Consider the following 23,001-nt stretch of genomic DNA (forward strand, 5'->3'; position numbering starts at 1 on the left):
TCAAAGAAGTGAGTTTTCCCCTCAGCGATCAGAAACAACCTGGCCAGGTACAGCAGCATGTATTGCAAGTTCTTGGCTTTGAGTTTTTGCTTAACCTCCAAGTACAAATTAGTCTGGGTCTGCTCCTTGGTAGTATAGTCCGGATATATGGCAATATTGTGATTTTCCTAGTGCATGGTGACAGCCTTCTTGGCTGCTTTCAGGGTGCCATCTCTGTCTTTATAATGGAAAATGCGAGCAATTATTTCCTCGGGAGATGGGACCCGGAGGGGATGAGCTACCAGCACCCTGTGCGCACTCTCAATCCCTTATGAGAGCAGATGATGCTGGATGGAGGGGTCATGTATGCGTTGAAGAGGGTAGGGTTAAGGGAGGATCCTTGCGGAACTTCGCAGATGAGGTCACAGGCAACTGAGCTGTATGATGTATGGTGCCAGGCTGACTCAGTCATTTCAGTCAGCAAAGAACAGATCCATCAGAGTACGTGTCCGTGGATTCAGATGTGTGTGATGAGGGCCGCTATGTCTCCTCCGTCCAGAGTCATACAAATGTCATCTGTGGTGGCGATCAGATCAGTTTCATTGCTATGGTCGGGTCTGAAACCAGACTGAGTGATGTCAAGAAGCTGGTGGTCGTTGATATATTCGGTGAGGTGTCTATTGAGGATTTTCTTTAAGACCTTGGCCGAAAATAGTAGCAGGTACATCAGTTTGTAGTTGGCGAGCATCTAAGGATCCACAGAGGGTCCCCGAATCACTGAATGTTGAATCGAGGTCAGTATTCAAACCAGGTTTCTCAGTTTCAGGGTCAGTACCTCTAGCCCTGGGCCCAGGATTATTAGGACTGTAAGTTTGAGCATGTCTTTGCCTTTGAATTTACAGATGCATAGTTTACTCAGCACATAGTTTGCGCTTAAAGATATTTTATCAAGGCACCAGGTGTATAAGATCGCAGCTGCAACAGTGTCATCACACATCTCTGAAAAGGGCAGTGTGATGAAACCATCCATGGGCATATAGAATCGAAGTGCCACCAAAAAGAAGCAAAAACAAAAAATTGATTTTCGGGACATTAGCTTTTTTATTACTACAATATTGAGTCATCATTTTGTAAACTCTTTTTTGCACAGCATAATGAAGCTGGTGACACCCAAGGACGCGGTTAATATATGGAAATAGAAAATGATGCAGCCTGCATGTACTGACTATATGTCACATAAACTAAACCCAAACTAAATGAATACACTGCCTAGGAACTCTGCTGCTCTAAGTGAAGGGAGTGCACGCATGGAAACTCTCAGACAATGCGAGTTTTACAAAAAAAGTGGTGCATTGCTACGAGGAGGACTGAACTCAACTTACAGAAAATTACATGTTACCTTACCCTCTAAGTAGCAGATACCCTCCGGTGTCGAGGAGGCCACACTAACGAACAGAAAGAGCCAGAAACCTAAATAACTGGGGGACGCGATTCTTTAATGAAAGAGGTTGAGCACAGGATACCTGAAACCCATCTTTTCTCAGGCGATGACTCCTTGCAATGCAGACCCTGCTGGTCTATGTGTGTCAGAAGTCTGAAAAGCACTATTGAAGAATGAACGTAGTATTCCTGGTACTCGATACACTCCACTGGGACCAAGGACAAAGGGCACAGTGATGCCAGCCTTTGTGTGCCTGTGTGTTATTTCTGTGAATGACAATGTGCTCAGGCAAGGAAACTTTGAATTTATTTGTACACTAGTTAAAACTTTCAAAGCTCTGTTCTTGGAAACTACTATTAATAGAAGGCTAGGTTATACTATCCGTAGGCGTTCTATTTTTAGATGAAAAGTCACACATAACAGTTACATTATACTCATAAAATAAAGCTGCTGGACTGGCTGGGTCATTCTTAGTTTTTTTATCAGCTTTTGACTATTGCTTCAAACATATATGCAACTTATTTTATTTACACACGTTATTCTGAGAGTGTGAATCCAGACTTTATATAAATAAATAAGCCTGGATTCACCCTCTGAGAATAACTTGTTAAAAATAGTACGCCCTGTACCATATTTTTTCCTTTTCTAAGTGCAGTTAATAACATTTGTAGCTTTTAACCCCTTTAAGTGTACTCAGTTTTCCATGCTTTGAAGTTGTGATTGCTGGATTCGCCTTGCCAGGATTAGAACTCCAGGCCGGTTAGGGACGTGAGCTGCGACTGCATGCGACTTGTTAATGTAAGAAGGATAACAATAAACTATAGGGGCCAGATGTACGACCAGTTCATTTTGCGAGTCTCAATTAGAGACTCTCCAAATGAAATGTACTAATGTGTCTCAGACAGCGATTAACAGTGGGATCGTAATTGACCTGCCTCATCAATATTCATGAGGCTGGTCACAATTTGCGACCCATTGGGTATGGGCAATATCACAGGAATGGTGGCCTGCTGGGGACAGCAGACCACCATGTCTGTGTTTGCTTTTTAAATAATATATTTTAAGGCAACACGGGAACCCAAAGAAGTCGAACAGGGACCTTGGAGGAGGGAAGATTATTAAAGCAATAAATATAGACTCAGTCATTACTATATTAAATGGACATGTCCATCCGGACAGAGGTCGGATATTTACTTAAATAAAATGGAGAGTAATTTCAAAAAACAATACAAACAGTGGGACACAAGCCTGTGCCCTACTTAACACATAGAAGGTAATACAAAGTAATACAAAACAGGGGGAGAAAAAGGACAAACGGGGTGCTTAGGCAAAGCTTTTCGGTTTGTTGTACTGGGGAAATAAGCAATGACAAAAGCAAACAAATCTCATTATGCACCTTTACAGTTAAGAATTCACAAGGTTTCGAATGTGTAAGATGTTTCAAAGTGTCGACGGCATTTAGGTCCAGCATTTAGAATACGCGGATCATCATCAGGACATAGATACTATGCCTAATAATTGGAAGCCTCATATGCCTGGGAAGGAAATGGGGAGGAAAATACAAAAATAAGAAGATCAGGAGACGTACAAAACAGTCTGAATTTAAGAGGTGACAACGCAGCATTGACCTATGGCGGAGGACATAGGTGGCTCTTGGCGATACCAGTGGTAAGAAGGGGTGTTAGTGAGCAAGGACGGTTAAGGCATAGTATTGTAGAGATACCTGGTGTGAATTGGTTCAAAGGACCAATTAATTAGTGTCTGAACCAGAGGAGGAATTATAGTAGTCAAGATGGTTAACCGGACCTACTGTGTTGGCCTATTTGGACGTTGAATAATAGTTTGTGCAGTGTTGGGGGGGTGATGCATTGGAGAGACTAGTCGTGAGGGAGAGTTAGTCTCACAAGGTGATAACAGGGAGTGTGCATTGAATTAATGCTAAGGGTAGTAGACTGATGATGTGCACATACGTGGGGCCGAAGCCGTGTGAATAGGTAGAAGAGTTGGACTTGCAGGTAGGAATTCCCAAAACACATCTTTAGGAGATAGTAATAGCATTTACATATACATATCTTAGTAGCAGTATACAAGGCGGTAGAACAATTATTCAAAATTCAGTCCGCGTGACCTGTCGGCGGAGCGAACCATGACAATGTCAGCAATTGGCAAGTTAGCTTTCATTGACGTGCTACCGGTCGTAAAAGTGACAACAGACAAACAAGGCAATCAATCTGCACAGTCACAGTTCTATGAATAGATGTAGCGGTCACATTCACAAGCTAAAAGAAGTGAGAGCATAACAGTGGCACAATTTAACTGTATGTTGCTTAACCTTAAAGTGCCATGATGTTTCAACGTTAACCGTGAGCCGCGCGAGGGACCTGGAATGCGTGGAGGCTTAACGGGAGGTGTTGGAAGGTTGGAGCCAAATGATGCGAATCGCCGTTTAAAAAAAAAAATGACTCCAGGGGAGCTCTAGTTGTTTTTTTTTTGCCAGATAGTTGGCAAACTGGCGGGTGCACAGGGCTAAGAATGGATAAGGGGGTTAGCTTAGTTCCTAAAGCATGCGTGACGTGAAAGTGGCGGCGATGTTAAGCGGACTCACCAGATAAAACTGAGTAGCACTCCGGCTCGGACTTGGGGGAATTGGAACCAGCACAATGGCCTAAATGAAAGCAAAAGTGGGGGAAAAAATCAGGAAAGGGTCCTCTGGCGATTGGGCCGAATAACAAGCACAGGAGGGGGCTTCCTCGCTTACCAGTGTATTGTAGTCAGCAGCAGCTCAATGGCGGAGTCTGCATAGTCAGGAGCTATTCTAAGGGAACCAGGAAGTGACTGATAAGGGCGGGGCACGTATTCTGATTGGTCCGCGTGCTCATGTGACGTAGTGAAGAGTGAGGAAGGACTGAGTTGAGAGGAGTCCACAGAAACCACAATAGAAAAGGGACTACTCGGGGAGCGGGAGCAGGGGCCATCTTGGGCAGTGGGATCGTAATTGACCTGCCTCATCAATATTCATGAGGTTGGTCACATTTTGCGACCCATTGGGCATGGGCAATATCACAGGGACAGAAGACCACCATGTCTGTGTTTGCTTTTTAAATAAAGCAATTTTTTTCTTTTTAAATGCAGCCCGTTTTCCTTAAAGGAAAACAAGATGTGTTGAAAGAAATAAAAGTCAAGTTTTCGTTTCATTATTTAAGGGCAAGCAGTGGTCCGTGGGACCTCTTCCTGCTTGTAATAAACATTTTTGCTACCAGTCAACTAGGGTAAGGAGTTCCTTGGGGACCCCTTCTCATTTGCGAATGGGCTACCACTACACCCCCCTGCGACTAACTATAAGGAAGGGATGCCTTTGGCATGCCCCTTCCTAATAGTGACTCACAAACCCTATTTTGCAAGTCGGTAATAGTTTACTGACGCTCAAAATAGGGTTGGTACATGTGAAAAGGCGATTTAGCTGTCGCAAACGGCCTGATTTTCCATTTGCGACCGCTAGAAGCCATCGTCCATCTGGCCAGAAATCTCATGTATACATGTGCCATTTTGAATGTATGCTCCGTGAACCAACAAACTCACAAAAGGTGATGGGAGGTGATGAAGCAAGATTTCGCATATCGCGACTTGCTTGCGTCATGAACCTCGAATCACTCATAACTCTGTAATCCAATTGTACGTCTTACTAATTTCCTTATTTTTTTATTCACATGTATCTTAGTGATGCTTGCTTATGTGTTTTACTAACTTCGTAACCCTTGTCCATAATATGGCCGCTGCTTGATGTATTTTCTACTGCGCATGCGTCAGTCACACCCACGTGACGTGACGTAATTGCAGTTTTGGTGGGAGAATGTGCGCATGCGTAATAGCCTTAAGATGGCTGCTTATGGATTAAAACGTGGTGAAGCTTGTGTAGATGCTCTCGTGTTATTGTGTGTTGTGCTAACCCGTAATTGCATAGTATATTCTTATAAGTAAGAAATGTAAAGTAATTTCTCATGGCATATGGTACATTCGTTTATTTCTATGTTTTAATTTGTTGTCGCTTACTTTTCATGTACCGCGATAATTGGGGGGGTCGGAGTGAAACGAGAACCATCTTGAAGGTCCCTTCTGCGCATGAACACGCAGCCAGGGAGTAGTTAGCCTTGAGCAGTGGAACTCAGCCAGCTGGCAGCCACAGTCAAGATGCTCCTGCGAAAGTCACCTCTGACCCAGGAGGATGGAGCAGAATTTGTTCTTCAATTGTAACAATTGTATTTCTCTATTGTATTCAGTGAAACTTTTCGTGGGAACCCCAAACTTGCTAGGCGGATCCCTAGAATGTAAATGTAGGCTTACAGTAGTCTGTTCTGATTGGTGTGTTAACCTAGCCTACCTTGGGACCAATCGAAATTGTGGATTCTGACCCTTTGCAACATTGGGGGGTGGTACACTGACCCCAAAACAATATAACTAGCCTAGGTGTAGCTAGAGAAATTGTCCGACTTGTCTGAATAGCTGAACTGTCACTGACCCAACGCACTCAATAGGTGACTGAATTTACAGAGCGCTGCGGAGCACTCTGTCCGAATTTGACCATAGACTCAAAGGTTTTACTAAACCTTAAGTGCTGGCAGAGCACTTTGCTGGGGAGTTCGCTAACCCAATCGGGGTTCTGACTGATAGCTGCAGAGAGGGTGGAGCGCAGGCGTTGCTTCCAAACTGCGGGTGCTGGTCGTGCCTTGGTGGTCCTGTCCTGATCCTAATCTGGTTTTCCTGTCCTGTCCTGGGGTGTCCATTCTGCACCTGCTGTCCCATTGATGACTGTCCTTCCGTGGGGTATTTCCTGTCCTTGACTGATCCGTGGCCAGGGTTGGTTTTCACACCATTCTAGGTAAATATTGCTGAGAACTCTATACTGCACCTTCTATTTTTCTGTCTTTGCTTTAATAAAGACATACCTTTGCATTTTGTTTATTTTCCATGCTTTCGCAAAGCTACTGAATGAAAAGCTCAATACGATTCTGCTAATATTTCATAGCATGTTCCTATGTTACCCTTCCTTTTAGTACCAATCTCCGTACAGTTTGAATTATAGATGTGGTTCTTGAACTGACCTAAAGTAAATGCGCTAGAGTTATAGTGTGTTCCACTTTCTTTACCCTTCCTATAGATGTATAGGATTTCCTAAATTTAGAATCATATTCGTGAAGTACGTTCCCATAGTATAAGTCTAGTACATGCATAAGTTTGCCGAGTTATAAATGTCCATTCCTGAATTCCACTCTTGAAATCTGCTTAGCATATTCCCTGTTCTCATATCATATTAAATTTATAAATGGTTGCCCTAACACTTGTTCTATATGGTTATATAATTTTCGTTATCTTGATTATTGATTGCCTTTTAACTGTAAACTTGATGCTTACTGAATCTGAAATCTAGATAAATCTCTTAAACTTTCCAGTTGTCCGTGGTCATTTTATGAATATCAAAGTTATATGAAGTTGGATTTTGTATTTTGCCTGCCTTCTTTCACAGCTAGCTCCCTGATCCATTGTGGTCATAGGTACCCGTAACGGTGGATGGTAAGTCGGGTACACTAGAACTAAATAGGAAGGAATCAGGGTTGCTGGTGGAGATTTGTAATGTCGCCTGATTAATGTATATGGTGAATTGAAGTTTATGTGCCCGATACATATATGGTAAAATTATTGGTCGGGTGACCTGCGATCTCTATCAGTAATTTTCTGGTAGCAGAGCTATGGTTAGGGACTAGTTAAAGTTAGGTAGGACTAGTTAAGCTAGATAAGTTGGATGTGGCTAGAAATCATTGATACTAGGCGAAAGAATTATTGCTGCTAAAGAGTAAAAGTTTTAGGTGAACTGATCACTCACGTGAAATGCTTTGCTTTGAAAATTATGAAATGTTTTACATTTTTTTTTTCCTTATTGATATACTGATATATGTATTAACCCACTCCTTAGTAAATGTTAAATGTTTGTCTGGAATCCCCGGGGAATTGAATAGTGAGTGGTGAATAGAATCCACTTGCTTCGAGGTCACTTACTCCAGGAAAGTTAGTGCAGGTTAGGCAGAACTGGAAGCACTAACTAGGGTTTTCTGTTTGTTTGAATAAATGATAGCAACGAGGTCCCTAGCAAAACTTCTATTGTGATATAAGGGTCACACCGGAAGAAGTAGCAAGCTCGTCGGAGCTTGGGTGATAGCACAGGGGTTCGCTGGTGAAACTTTAGGCTCGGTATATATCCCGAAAAGAAGTGGATGAGTCAAAGAAGTAGCAGGTTCCCTAAGGCTTGCGTGAAGGGTAGGCGGAAGAGATCTATCCGTAGTGTATGAAAGGTAAATGGAAGTAGTTTACTTGCAGTGAAACAAATCTTTACTGTCTAGACACTTGAGTACAGTGGCGAATGTATATTCGTTGTTAAATAACCAAGCACTAGCACTTTAGAAAGAAAGAAAGTTTCTGTTACCTTGAAAAGGAGGGAGTCAGTTGCGAAGCTACTCTGACATCACTCCGTGCCTCGCTGGGATTGGTAGACGCAGCGGGTGTGTAGCGGAGCTGGAATTGTAAAGGAGGGGTGAGTGCCGAAGCGTGAGAACTGTCTCGCGAAAAAGGCCGCGCACCCATTGGTCGAGATTATTTGAAACCGTGTACTTCATTGGTTGCACGAAAATAAAAGACGCACTTGGATTGGAAGTAATTTTGTAAACAAAAGTCACTCGTAGGAATCGTATGTGGCATTCGTATAGACCGCATACCAGACCCGATCCTCGGTATATGGCATTTGAGAACGACCAGTGGAAAGGTGTTAAAAACGACATTATGTATGGAAACAAGAGAAAATTATCCCTTGTAAACAAAGGTAAAGAATTTTTTCAAGAAAGACAAACCTATTAGAACCAGAGAAGGTGTTGTCATTCCGCCGCCAAATACTCCCGCATCTTTCATGATGTTTGACAAAGGGTACCATACCTGTGTATGGTTGGAAAATTGGGTGGAATACACCAAGGATGACGGAATTTTGGCTTTTCCGTTAGAGGGTACATTTAATGGCAGGATTTTGTTTAACTTGAGAACTCGAAAGAATGATTTACATCCCAGACCTAGACTAACGCAGTATGAAGCATTAGAATTTTGGGAAATTGAGGCTTTTGAGAGAGACAAACCCCGTATGGATAAAGGTTTAACAAAATTTTATCCAAAATTGAAACAAGAGACTCGAGACAAAAGGATGAAACAGTGGAGACAGAATATGATGGTAGAGGGACTGTTCCCAATGATGCCAGTGGGTGGTCCTCCGGAGGGAGGAAAGAAAGCAGAGAAGTGCAAACATTGGGTACCCATTGGGGAGTCGGATGACGAATTGATAGATGACCTGTTTATGAGAAGTCCGCCTCCTTATAATGAAAGAAATAGACCCTCTAGTGAAGGGAATACTTCCCAACAACCTCCATGTTCGGAAGGGAATAGAGTTGTAAACTCAAGAGATAGTAGCCAAAAGCCTGTTTACCCTGAAGGCCTAGGATGCATAGGCGCTAGAGATACTTGTTCAAGACTACCATTTAGTGGGGAGTCAAGATACTCAGGTGAGAGAGATTTCAGTCCCAGACCGTCTTATGAAGGTGAGGCAAGACCCTCAAATGCAGGAAATCCATTTTCGAGACCTCCATATACGGAAGATACAAAATCCGTAAGCACAGGAAGCTTGTTCCCGAGACCTAATTATGGTGAAGGACCTAGTATAACGCACCCAACTGCCCCTACATTGACTCCGCAAATAGTGCCTGAAATAAGCCTGGATAGACTACTACAGGAAAGAGAGCGAGAAGCTCTAGCCCAACAGAGAACTGAAATAATTCAGAAAATTTCCCAGTTAAATACAAGTCCTGAAGCATTGACCATTCCGGTAACTATTGGACCTGTAGTTGCGTTGTATGGGGACCGACAAGGAAGTCCAAAAACTCCAGTTATTACCCCAGTTATAGCACAGCCGAGACCAGAACCTTTAATCGTGGATGACCAGACAAGTGAATGCGAGTCTTAGGTCTCGCTAATGGATCTGCCCATTAGGGATACAGGGAAAAGATTACAGAAAAGGCATAATCCTTTCAATACGAGGGAGATTCAAATGGAATCGACTTCGGGTACTAAGAGCGTTACGTTAGTGACTCCTGAAGAAATTGAAAGATGGAGTCTAGAATTAGAAAAACAAACTCCTCAGACGAAACCTTTAGATATCTACAAACTGAGAGTAGAAATAGAAGAACTGATGGCAGGAAACGTAGGTTTAGATAGATTAAATACCTATTCTGAAGAAGAGCTGCTGTTTATAGTTAAAAGTCTTACCCGAAATGCCCGAGTGCTTCATGAGAAACTAACAGACACGGCGGCTAGTATGGGAATAGATATCTCGAAATCAAAACCCTTGCAAAAACCCTATAGGGCCGAGTTTTCGGACAAAGATTTGGAAAATCTGAATGTGTCAGGAAAAAAGGCACAGGTCAAAGAAATGTTGACAGTGTTGCAGAAATGGGGAGACGTAGAAAGATGGAAAGCCAGATGGACCAAGAAAAAGGATGAGGCTAGATCCAAACAGGCGACTCCTGAATTCGTTCTAAAAGAAGCTGACAAACCAGAGCAGTTATACCCTATGCGTGAAGTGCCAGGTGGAAAATATGTACACGTTCCCTGGTCCAGACAGGATATTGTGTCCTTTACCAATGATTTCCCAAAATTGCGAGAAAAAACAGTAGATTGGTACAGGCAAGTGGAAAGGTTTGTAAAGGTGCAAAAATGCCTATGGAAAGACCTGGATGGGTTTTTCGACATAGTTGTTCCTGTGGATTTATGGACCGAATGCAAGGTTGCCATTGGTTGGCCTAGTGAGGAATACCCAAGGGACTCTATAACAGGAGCTCCTTCTAATGAGGTGATGAAAAAATAAGAACAGGTAATGTTACACTTGAAGCAAAAAGTGCCTGCAAAAGAAACTGATTGGACCAAGATAGATAGAACTGCGCAGGAAAGGTACGAAACTGTGCACTCCTTTTATGAGAGACTGTTACAAGTGTTTAAAACGTACAGTGGTATAGATAACATCGAGATGAAGGATATGACCCACTTCATTTACAGGTTTGTAAACGGTTTAAGACCCGAAATTTGTCAGTGGATCAAAGATAATAAAATATGTTGGCAGTCCAAGAAAATGGATGAGGTCCTACGGTACGCAAAGTACTGTGAGGACGAGATGGCAGATAAGAAAAAGGCACTCAAGGAGAAGGTCATGTGGGCACAAGTGAAGCTAGCAGAACAACAAGAAAAGCAATTGAATAAGATAAATAAAAATACCCAAAATCAAGGCTCTGGGGGTGGAGGGAAGCCCAAGGTGAAAATGAGCAGAGAAGAAGCTAAAAAGAAATTTCCCTGCCACCAGTGCGGAGAAATCGGGCACTGGAGAGACGAGTGTCCATATTTACAGAATGATAATGCCCAAACCCCTGATTTAACTCCACAGACGCAGAATGAGAAATCAAGAAAGACCCAGCATCAGGTAAAAGCAAGTCAATTGCCCCGTGCGCCAAAACCGAATTACAAGGGAAAAGAACCGCAGGGAGATGACATTGAAATCTGGGGTGGAAATGAGAATAGAAATGCAGCAACTTCACAGTATCTGTTGAATGACACTTTTTTCTGTGACGATCAACTCTGACGGGGCCTGAGAGGGGAGGACGAGGAGTGCGTGCTTGGCGCCTCCTTGCCGGTAGACCAGTCAGGGCCATACATTGAAGGAAAGGTTGATGGAAATGATGTCACCTTTCTATTGGACACTGGTGCTACCCGTTCTACTGTGAGAACAGCAGACATTCCAAACCTACCCCTCTCGGGAGAAGCAATCCAAGTAGTGGGTGTGTCTAATCAATTGATTAGTACCCCAGTTACTGAGCCCATGGAGATAAGAATAGGTAACTTCAAAGAAATGCATAGATTTGTAGTTTGTGATACCAGTCCAGTAAACTTACTGGGACGTGATTTGTTGTGCAAAATGAACTGTACCATCTTTTGCACACCAAAGGGCGTCGAAATTCAAACCCCTGACGAAGATGGCATATACAAATTAATGTTAATCAGACCAGACTCAGAAATTAAACAAATGACTATACAAGACTTACCTGAAGAACTCCAAAAGACAGTGAAACCAGAAGTATGGGACTTTACTGGAAAAGATGTAGGTCTAATGGCCAATGTAGACCCAATCAAAATAGCTATGACAGAAAATGCAGTTTATCCCAACACCAAACCTTACAAAATGAGTGCAGAAGTAAGAGCAGGAGTTGCCATTGAAATAAAAAGATTGCTAGAAGCGAACATCATACAAGAAGTGATGAGTAGCCCATGTAACTCACCCATAATTGGAATCAAGAAACCTAGTGGCAAGTACAGGGTAGTGCAGGACCTGAGAAAGGTAAACAAGATCGTTGTTCCTTGCTGTCCTATTGTCCCGAACCCAGCAGTAATCCTGTATCAGATCCCCTGGGATGCTGAGTGGTTCACCGTGATTGACTTGTGTCGCGCATTTTTTTCGATCCCATTGCATCCAGACAGTAAATTTCTTTTCTCATTTGCTTTCAACAGTCACGTGTACGTTTGGAATCGGGTCCCTCAAGGGTACACCGAAAGTCCCTCAATCTTTAATCAGATTCTAAAAAAGTGCCTTGAATCGTTAGTCTTCCCTGGAAATTCTGTCCTAGTGCAATATATCGACGACCTCTTGGTGGCGTCTAAAAGTCATAGAGATTGTGTGATTGACACCATTGCCTTACTGAATCACCTAGGTGAAAAAGGACATAAAGTATCCCCTGACAAATTGCAGTTCTGTACAAAGTCAGTGAAATATCTGGGGCCCCAGATAGAAAAAGGCATTAGAAAGGTCACCTCAGAGAGAGTCAGGATAATTCAAAAAATGCAGTTGCCCCGTACCCAGAAGGAAGTCAGAATGTTCCTCGGAGTTGTAGGATATTGCAGGCAATGGATTGTGGGATTTGCAGTCCTAGCAAAACCTTTAATAAAAATGACAAAGAAAGGAGCAAAGGACCCAGTGGAATGGGATGATGAAAGCTTGACAGCTTTTACTAAGTTGCGAGACTGTCTGTGTACAGCCCCTGCTTTAGGGATGCCTGACTATTCCAAAGAATTTGCACTGTTCTGTGACACACGAGACAATTGTGCACTGTCAGTCTTAACTCAGGAGCATGGGCTGACTAAACGTCCGGTGGCATATTTTTCTGCCACTCTGGATCCAGTGGCTGCTGGATTACCAGGATGTCTGAAAGCAGTAGCTGCAACTTGCACGAGTTTAGAACAAAGTGAATCCATTGTCATGGGACATCCTGTAACTGTATATGTTCCACATGCAGTTGTAATTTTACTGACCAGAACTAAAACGCAGTACCTCACCCCTAGTCGGCTGACTAAATATGAGAGGATTCTTGTGGGTGCTGCAAATGTAGTCATCACTCGGTGTAATATCCTGAACCCAGCCACCCTGCTCCCTGACACCATGATCATGGAAGCCGAGGGAGAGGACGAGCATGACTGCATTGACCTGACGGAATTCAGCACCAAACCCCGCCCACATATTAAAGACACACCTTTGTCTGTGGAAGACTTGGAGTTATTTGTGGATGGCTCATGTATGAGACACGAACTTGTAGGCCTAAGTGCTGCTTATGCTGTAGTCACTTTAAACAGCATTAAAGAAGCATCCTGTTTATTTGGAGTAAAGTCTGCACAAGTAGCCGAATTAATTGCATTGATACGAGCCTGTAAAATTGGGAAAAATCAAAGAATAACAGTGTATACTGAAAGTCAGTACTGTTATGGGGTTGTGCATGACTTCGGCCAATTATGGCTACAAAGAGAATTTCTGACTTCATCAGGTACTCCCATTCGAAATGGAAGGGTTGTACAAGATTTACTGGAGGCAATCCAATTACCAAAAGAATTGGCAGTGGTCAAATGTGCTGCCCATAAAAAGGGCCTTGACGCTGTATCTTTGGGGAATAATTTTGCTGATGAAGTGGCAAGACAGTGCGCTAGGGAACGCATGTCCGTAAATATTAAACTGGGAGGAACCGGAAACAGCTGCCAACTTATGATGTTTGAAGAAGTGCCTACCTGGGATGAGGTGAGAGATTGGCAGCATGCTGTGCCTTCGAAAGAGAAAGAAAGGTGGAGGAAACTTGGTTGTCGACCAAGGAATGAGGATGGTGTCATTGTGAGCCCAAATGGTATGCCTGTGTTGCCTAGACATCTGCTTTCTCCAATGGCCAGATTGATACATGGAGATTCACACATGGGTAGGGATGCCATGGTCCTGGTTTTCCAACAAACCTGGTTTAATCCAAAGTTCAGGAAAGTAGCAGAGTCACTCTGCCAGAGGTGCTTATCCTGTCAACAATTCAACGCTGGGAAAAGAACAGTAGTTGAATTGGGCAAGATTGGGAAATTAGGGGGTCCCTTTGTGAGAATACAAATTGACTTCATCACCATGCCTCGTTGTGAGGGAAAAAGATATGTCCTTGTCATTGTCTGCCTATTTTCCAAATGGGTGGAAGCCTACCCTGCCAAGACAAAGTGACGCCCTAACAGTAGCCAAATTGTTACTACGAGAATTAATACCTAGGTTCAGGGTTCCAGTCACTATTGAATCAGATAGAGGCAAACATTTTCAGAATGAGGTAATCGATCAGCTCTGTAAAGCATTCAAGATCACACAAAAGCTGCACTGTGCATATCGTCCAGAGGCTTCTGGAGTAGTAGAGCAAATAAATGGCACTATAAAATCGAGGTTAGTAAAGATGTGTGACTCTACTGGCTTGAACTGGATAAATGCCTTGCCTCTTGTTCTGATGGGACTCAGAAGTATTCCAGACTGAAAAATAGGCCTGAGCCCCCACGAAATCCTAATGGAAAGAGTGATGAGACAAGCGTGGGTACCAGGATACAAACTGTTAAACATTACTGATGATTTGGTACTTGAGTACTGCAAGCAACTAGGTGACCAAGTGCGTTCTATCTCTCGCCAGATTGGGGAAGACGCCATCGCCAACCCAACAACCCCAGTCCACAAACTGGTTCCTGGTGACTGGGTTAGAATCAAGAAACATACTCGCTCAAGTTGCCTTGCACCGAGGTGGGGAGAAAAGCGCCAAATAATACTGGTGACCACAACAGCGGTGAAGTGTGCAGGAGTTCCCAAGTGGATCCATGCCAGCCACACAAAAAAGGTAATTCCAGACAAAGAACCTGGAGCTGAAGGTTGTCCAGCTGAGGGGTCTGCAGACGTTGGTCCTGAAGTAGCTGATGACGAACAGCCGAGCACCAGCCAAGAAGATTGGATACCCATAATCGACTCAACTGAAGACCCAATCAGAACAAGAGAGCGAACCTACGAAGATAGAGAGTGGGATAGAGAGGAAGAGATAGGCACAGGCGAAGACCCTCAGATTATTGAGATTCACATCAAGTCTGAGGACGAAGAGGAAGGTCAGACAGGGACAGAGCAAGTGATCGACACACCTCCATTAACTCCTGAAATTGAAAAGGGACAGACTAGAACTAGTGTAAAAGTTCGAGCAGAAGAAAATCAAAGGATCGAAGTGCTTGAACAGGGTCAGATAGAATTAGAGGAACGTGTTCAGGACACAGAAACAGAGACATTCAAAAGCCAGAACCAAAATTCACCTGAACCAGGCCAGCTTAGTAACCAGGCAGAAGAAATAGATACAAGACCTGGGACTAGTCAGATAGGAAGGGAAGAAACAGGAGTAGAAGTGCCACAAACAAACGAAAATAAAAGACCATTAGAAGAAAGCCAAACCACAGTGCCAGCTAAAAGACTAAAGAAAAAGAAACATATCGAACCAAGGTACATCAAGAGGTTGAGACTGAGAATAAAAACAGTAGAAGAAAAACTTGCAGAAAGGAGGAAAAGTCCTCGAATAGCAGAACAAGCTGGAGAAAGCTCCAAAAGAAGAAGTAATCGCATAAAAAGACTGAACGAAAAATACCAAGATCCTGAATGGACTTATCTAATATTGGAGGAGTTTGAGGATCTTGATATAACTGACGAAAGTGACGGAGAACCGATTGCTGATCCTTCTGCAGAGGAAGAAGACAAACTCACCTGAAGTTGCCCAGTGTAAGCTACCTGGGTAAAGTTACAAAGAGGGGTTGAAAACTTCTTCTGAGCAAATGTCTGATTCAAACGTGAATGGAAGGCCTAGACGCAGTTGTTGTAAAACATGCTGCCAAGTATGTTTATGTAGTGTAGCTATAGTACTGATCCTTTGGATAGGACTAACTGTAACCCTTCCTTCCCTGATGAGTAAAAACCCAAGTTTGTACCCGAATAATAACTTACCTGACGACACTGTAGAAACACATACTAAGAATGCACCACGAAGAGTAGACACATTGGACAAACCTCTGAGCCTGAAACGAAGACAGTTGACTTTAGAAGCACCAGATGAGGATGAATTACACTTCAATAAGATTAAGAACAAGACTCATTTAAACGTTTTCGCGAACCTATTATTGCATTATGTAGAGACCATGGAAATAGACGACTGTTATGTCTGCATGAAGCTACCTACTTCTGTAGCTGAAGGCGTGACCTATCACCACTTGCCCTTAACCTATGGAATTTCCTGTAGTATACTGACTAGCTTATTTTACAAAAAAGGACCTTTACAGTATTCCTATTCCAACTATGATATGACATTTTCAAGACTTCCTGTTAGAAGAGACCTAAATCCTGTAAAAACAACTAGAAACGTAGGTAAATCTATGGGTGATTATTTTCTAACTGTAGGAAAAATTAATATAGATGATGCACATAAAAATAACCTGACCTGTTCTTTACATGAAAAGGAAAAAGAATTCCTGGACATGGTAGAGAAAAGAAGGGAGAGTTTTCAAAAGAAAGCCAAAGAAAAGAACCATAAAGTTCCTAAATGGGCTGAAAATATAGAAAGTACCTCAGATGGTGAAGCGACTGCTGCTATGCTCCTGGACTTGGAAAAGAAGGGAAAACTCTGTCTTAAGAGGGAAATGACTAGTTATTATAACAATGTTTTCATCGGTTCCAGTGAATGTGAACATACTTATAAGGTAATTGGGGGTTGGGGTTTCAAAGATGGGACAGTGCCTGTGTTTCCTGGAATTTATTTTATTTGTGGGAACAAGGCTTACTTCAAATTGTTAAACAGAAGGACCAAAGCAGCTAACCAGGTCATGCACAACGATTCGTATGGTTCCTAATACATGGTGGTGCAAACTCTTCCAACATCCGCTGCCTTGGGATGCGTAAACAGAAGAAATATAGAAACAAAGCAGAAGGTGCACTCTCAAAGTTGTATAAATTCTTCTTTATTCCAAAATTCTTTTTGACATCATAGGCACAGCAAACGCGTTTCGTTCCTTTCTTGGTTTTTGGAACTTCGTCAGGGCAGAAATTTTGATAAGTTCAAAACCTCAGAAAAAGGTAGATGCCGAGTGTCGTGTGGATCCGAATAATGATCTGTGCGGGTCAGATGTACGCTCTCGAGAGTGAAAGATGGCGTGAATCTGCCTGTAATTCCAGAAGAAAACTTGTATCTCGCAGCGTGAGGTTAAGAAACCAGGTTTTAAATTTGGGCCAGCCTTTTAACTGTTTTTCGAACCTCAGGGTTCCACAGAAGATAGTCCCTGCCCAAATTCCTCAGCGTAGTACCGGATATATACCAAACAAATTGCCGAACCTGTGATAGGGTGTCGGTCATCCAGATCTCGGCATACGCGGCGTTCTTACTTCAAATTGCCCGACCATTGGTACGGGAGCTGCTACTTTGGTATTGTCTTCCCAAAGATATACCATGTGGGAAAAATCACTGGAAGCAATGAAGAAACTAACCCATTAGTGCGCAATAGAAGAGAAACTGCTGGAGAGATTGTAGGAGATATTTTTAGCGCAATAATACCTGCAGTGGGAGTGGTTCTGAACTCGAACAAACTTTGCAAATTGTCTACAGTAGTAGATCGGTTATCTACCGACACTGCTGGGGGTTTCCTGATGGTCAATACCGAAATGGTTGCGATCAGATCAATGGTTTTACAGAACAGACTTGCGCTTGACACCTTATTAGCAAAAGCGGGCGGAGTCTGCAGAATGTTGAAAACGCAACATTGTTGCACTTACATACCTGACAAAAGTGTAGGCATTCAAAGGTATGTGAGGAACATTACCAATTTGGAAAAATAACTTAAACCACTGGAGGTTGACAGTGCCTGGAAAAGACTCACTGATGGTCTCTCTGCTGTAGGTCATTGGTTTGCCCAATTAGGTAGAGGGTTGCTGTTAAAGGTACTGATGCCAATTGCCATAATAGGTTTCATCCTATTCCTCATATTTGTCTGTTGTAAATGTCGTAAGCACACCAAAAGATACACTGTAAATAAGAAAGGTGTGAAACGAAGCGTGGATGAGCTTGAATTAGAGGATCTGAATAATCAGATTTACAAAAGGGTGAAAAATTTTCACCCTAACAAAGATGTGAAAGAGAAATTGAATAGAATGCTGGAAGAAATAGAAATGAATAAGGTGTGAAAGAAAGTTGGCATCTGGTTCCCGTAGTTTGTGATGATAGTAAATATCATCAAAGAGGGGATTGATGAAGCAAGATTTCGCATATCGCGACTTGCTTGCGTCATGAACCTCGAATCACTCATAACTCTGTAATCCAATTGTACGTCTTACTAATTTCCTTATTTTTTTATATACATGTATCTTAGTGATGCTTGCTTATGTGTTTTACTAACTTCGTAACCCTTGTCCATAATATGGCCGCTGCTTGATGTATTTTCTACTGTGCATGTGTCAGTCACACCCACGTGACGTGACGTAATTGCAGTTTTGGTGGGAGAATGTGCGCATGCGTAATAGCCTTAAGATGGCTGCTTATGGATTAAAACGTGGTGAAGCTTGTGTAGATGCTCTTGTGTTATTGTGTGTTGTGCGAACCCGTAATTGCATAGTATATTCTTATAAGTAAGAAATGTAAAGTAATTTCTCATGGCATATGGTACATTCGTTTATTTCTATGTTTTAATTTGTTGTCGCTTACTTTTCATGTACCGCGATAATTGGGGGGGTCGGAGTGAAACGAGAACCATCTTGAAGGTCCCTTCTGCGCATGAACACGCAGCCAGGGAGTAGTTAGCCTTGAGCAGTGGAACTCAGCCAGCTGGCAGCCACAGTCAAGATGCTCCTGCGAAAGTCACCTCTGACCCAGGAGGATGGAGCAGAATTTGTTCTTCAATTGTAACAATTGTATTTCTCTATTGTATTCAGTGAAACTTTTCGTGGGAACCCCAAACTTGCTAGGCGGATCCCTAGAATGTAAATGTAGGCTTACAGTAGTCTGTTCTGATTGGTGGGTTAACCTAGCCTACCTTGGGACCAATCGAAATTGTGGATTCTGACCCTTTGCAACATTGGGGGGTGGTACACTGACCCCAAAACAGTATAACTAGCCTAGGTGTAGCTAGAGAAATTGTCCGACTTGTCTGAATAGCTGACCTGTCACTGACCCAACGCACTCAATAGGTGACTGAATTTACAGAGCGCTGCGGAGCACTCTGTCCGAATTTGACCATAGACTCAAAGGTTTTACTAAACCTTAAGTGCTGGCGGAGCACTTTGCTGGGGAGTTCGCTAACCCAATCGGGGTTCTGACTGATAGCTGCAGAGAGGGTGGAGCGCAGGCGTTGCTTCCAAACTGCGGGTGCTGGTCGTGCCTTGGTGGTCCTGTCCTGATCCTAATCTGGTTTTCCTGTCCTGTCCTGGGGTGTCCATTCTGCACCTGCTGTCCCATTGATGACTGTCCTTCCGTGGGGTATTTCCTGTCCTTGACTGATCCGTGGCCAGGGTTGGTTTTCACACCATTCTAGGTAAATATTGCTGAGAACTCTATACTGCACCTTCTATTTTTCTGTCTTTGCTTTAATAAAGACATACCTTTGCATTTTGTTTATTTTCCATGCTTTCGCAAAGCTACTGAATGAAAAGCTCAATACGATTCTGCTAATATTTCATAGCATGTTCCTATGTTACCCTTCCTTTTAGTACCAATCTCCGTACAGTTTGAATTATAGATGTGGTTCTTGAACTGATCTAAAGTAAATGTGCTAGAGTTATAGTGTGTTCCACTTTCTTTACCCTTCCTATAGATGTATAGGATTTCCTAAATTTAGAATCATATTCGTGAAGTACGTTCCCATAGTATAAGTCTAGTACATGCATAAGTTTGCCCAGTTATAAATGTCCATTCCTGAATTCCACTCTTGAAATCTGCTTAGCATATTCCCTGTTCTCATATCATATTAAATTTATAAATGGTTGCCCTAACACTTGTTCTATATGGTTATATAATTTTCGTTATCTTGATTATTGATTGCCTTTTAACTGTAAACTTGATGCTTACTGAATCTGAAATCTAGATAAATCTCTTAAACTTTCCAGTTGTCCGTGGTCATTTTATGAATATCAAAGTTATATGAAGTTGGATTTTGTATTTTGCCTGCCTTCTTTCACAGCTAGCTCCCTGATCCATTGTGGTCATAGGTACCCGTAACGGTGGATGGTAAGTCGGGTACACTAGAACTAAATAGGAAGGAATCAGGGTTGCTGGTGGAGATTTGTAAGGTCGCCTGATTAATGTATATGGTGAATTGAAGTTTATGGGCCCGATACATATATGGTAAAATTATTGGTCGGGTGACCTGCGATCTCTATCAGGAGGCATGCTTGCAATAAGTCTAACCACTGCCAATCACTCGGGTGAGCATTCCAACCCACTGTGCTTTTGCCCACCATGTCATATCAGATTAGTCCCAACCATATGCAAAACAGCCCTGGCCGTGCTCCAATAGGACTAGTCCAACCTGAACTGTCAAGCCAGGTCTTCTCCTAATGCTCAATTTAAGCTAGTGGTTGCAGGTTGGGTCGACAGGCACTGAGTTTTGGGCACTGCCACTTATTTTTCCTCATCAGACTTTGACCCGGAAAATGAAAGAGAATAACACAAAAGGCAGAAAGATGGAGGAAGGGAAAGGCAGAAAAACCGTGATTAAGGGAGAATGCAGGAACAGAACAGAATGAGCCAGAGTGAATTTGAGGAGTAGGAAGTGTCTGGTGATGGATTAAAAATGCTTGAGGGGGACTCAAGTCTACGTAGTCTTGATGTTCAGGACCAGAACCTTCTGCTGCACCAGTGACACTAAACAGCAAGATTTGGGGCTCTGCACTTAATATTTCACAAATTAAGTAGTATACTCTCTGTACTGGGACACAAGCAACCCAAGACCACTTTCGGCCTGATTGGGCATCTTCAATTGGGGGTAGCTTGGTCCCAGTTCCAGTGGCACAGTGTGCAATAGACCAATATCTGGGCAGTGCCCTGACCACGTAGGGTGTTACATCAAACACACAAAAGGTGATGGGAGGAATGCTTGCATTAAGTCTAGCCACTGGTAATCGCTTGGGGTGGCATTTTAATCCATCTTTCTTTTGCATAATATGCCACTTCAGTTTAGATGTAAATCAGTCATGCTCCAATAGGAACGGCCCAGCCCGAACTGCCAATTCAGGTCCTCTCTGAACCTGAACGCAAACAACACAAGATTGATTTCAGGCTGATTGGGCCTCTTCAGCTAGGTGTAGTTTGATTCCGGTTTCGGCTGGACAATTAGGCCACAGTGCCCCTTTGCCACCTTTAAGCTCCTTGTATCATTCATGGATTCCAGCATGACTGCCATACTAGGACTCAAAGTTAAACATTGTGGAACTGGATGTTTATTCCCCAACTCCACATCACAATGCAAGTTCAGAGGTGAATGCCAAATGGCACTCAATTTAGAGACCACCACTGTGAAATGTGTTCCCTGCAGGCATTGAGGCAAATATCCTGCCTTTCAGTAGTAATGAAGGTTAATTTCCCCAACCAACTTATAATATAATTTCTTTCTAAGTCTAAATGTTTCTGTGAGAAAACCTGTGATATGCTTTTAAATATTAAAGCTTAACCGAAGCAATACTAAAATCAAAAATAGTCCACATTGATTTATGGAAACTGAAGTTTTATTCCAAAAAGCAACACAAGAATGCAAAAAGTGCCAATACAAGTCAGAGGTGTAATTGACCAGGTCATACGAATGATTTCAGGTCCACTGTGATGAGTGGGGGTTGGGAAAACATTAGTGGTTTGTTTCACTAAAATAGCTGAGCGAGGCTCCTAAGATCCAAGCCATAGTTCAGTGGATGTCTGGCTCAACCACTCTCTCCTACTAGGGATCCTGGCATACTAATGTCTATTCCCAACAAGTCACTTGTTCTTCTGTAGATAACCATTTATCAACCTTTTCTGTGTCATAAATTGGGCAGCTTGCATTAATTGTATCTTGCAGTCCTTCACTCCTGTATGTCATGTACTGCATGACCCCTTGCAAACTTCCCCTAAACCTCTCATGTAGTTCATCCGGATGTATGACGTTACAGCGCATACTTTTACAACGCCTACCTTTACATCGCAAGTTTTACAACGCATACCATTACAACGCATAATGCTTTTGGGCGCTGGATAGTGAATAGTTTAATTTACTATTCCAACTCCAGTCCCCGTGGACACTAGGGAAGGTTATTGGATAGTAAATTAACCTATTCCCTATCCTAGAGCGCTCCCAAGCGCTATGCGTTGTAAAAGTTTCGTTGTAAAGGATGTTTCCCAGTTCATCCAGTAATACTACAATGACAGGGTCTTGCCCTTCCAGATATCTGCCCCATTCCGCTCAATAACATGAATCAGGCCCCAAGAATATTTTTATGTAAAGGCCTCCATGCACTTTCCAGCAGGTAATCCTACCTGGCAGATAGTTTTTCTTATGAAGAATGTTGAACCCGAATTCTCGCAAGTTCTCAGGTCCAACATATGATTTGGTGGCCATCTTGGGCACAGGAGTTTAAATACTGCAGGCAGTCTCAAAGACATTTGAGTGGCTTCAAGATTCCTTGGGAGAGAGCCGCTTGGTCAAATCTTACCTGCCTGGTTTCTCAAAGTTCTAGGGGCTATCTCTGCTGCAGTCCTAGTATTCCTAGGTGGTGTGCCCCTTCTGTGGTGCACGTTCAGTCCTTCCTGATCTACTCCCCCATACCCCGAAAGAAAACAAAAGAAACAAGAACACAAGTTAAAATAGAACAATAGGATCCAAGTCAGCTGGTTGCTGCTCATCGTGGACTTAACATGTAGACTTCAATAAATGGAATTACCACTTGATCCTGCCTGGAGTTTACTTAGTACAAGATGCCAATGAGAGTTACAAGCATAGACGTAAAGATTCAATAGATGAAGGAATTGGATCATAAAAAGGCCTCCATAAAAGATAAGAACGAAGACTAATCTGAAAACAAGACTGTCTTATCTGCTGTGTCTCCTACCTCCTATAGAATGTAATGGGATGAGCTAGGGTAGGATGTGAGTGCC

The 23,001-nt window shown here is 42.7% G+C and overlaps 1 long non-coding RNA gene across 1 annotated transcript in view; it reads right to left on the minus strand.

Annotated features, from left to right (window-relative positions):
* The window catches only part of LOC144771967 (uncharacterized), a 244,850-nt gene extending 222,176 nt beyond the window's left edge, over positions 1-22,674 (minus strand). Inside the window, exon 1 of the long non-coding RNA XR_013599567.1 lies at positions 22,560-22,674. This is a non-coding gene — a long non-coding RNA (uncharacterized LOC144771967). The remainder of the gene's footprint in view (positions 1-22,559) is intronic.
* Positions 22,675-23,001: the final 327 nt, after the last annotated feature.

Source organism: Lissotriton helveticus, chromosome 8 (genome assembly GCF_964261635.1).
Source record: "Lissotriton helveticus chromosome 8, aLisHel1.1, whole genome shotgun sequence".
NCBI classification, from domain to species: Eukaryota; Metazoa; Chordata; class Amphibia; order Caudata; family Salamandridae; genus Lissotriton; species Lissotriton helveticus.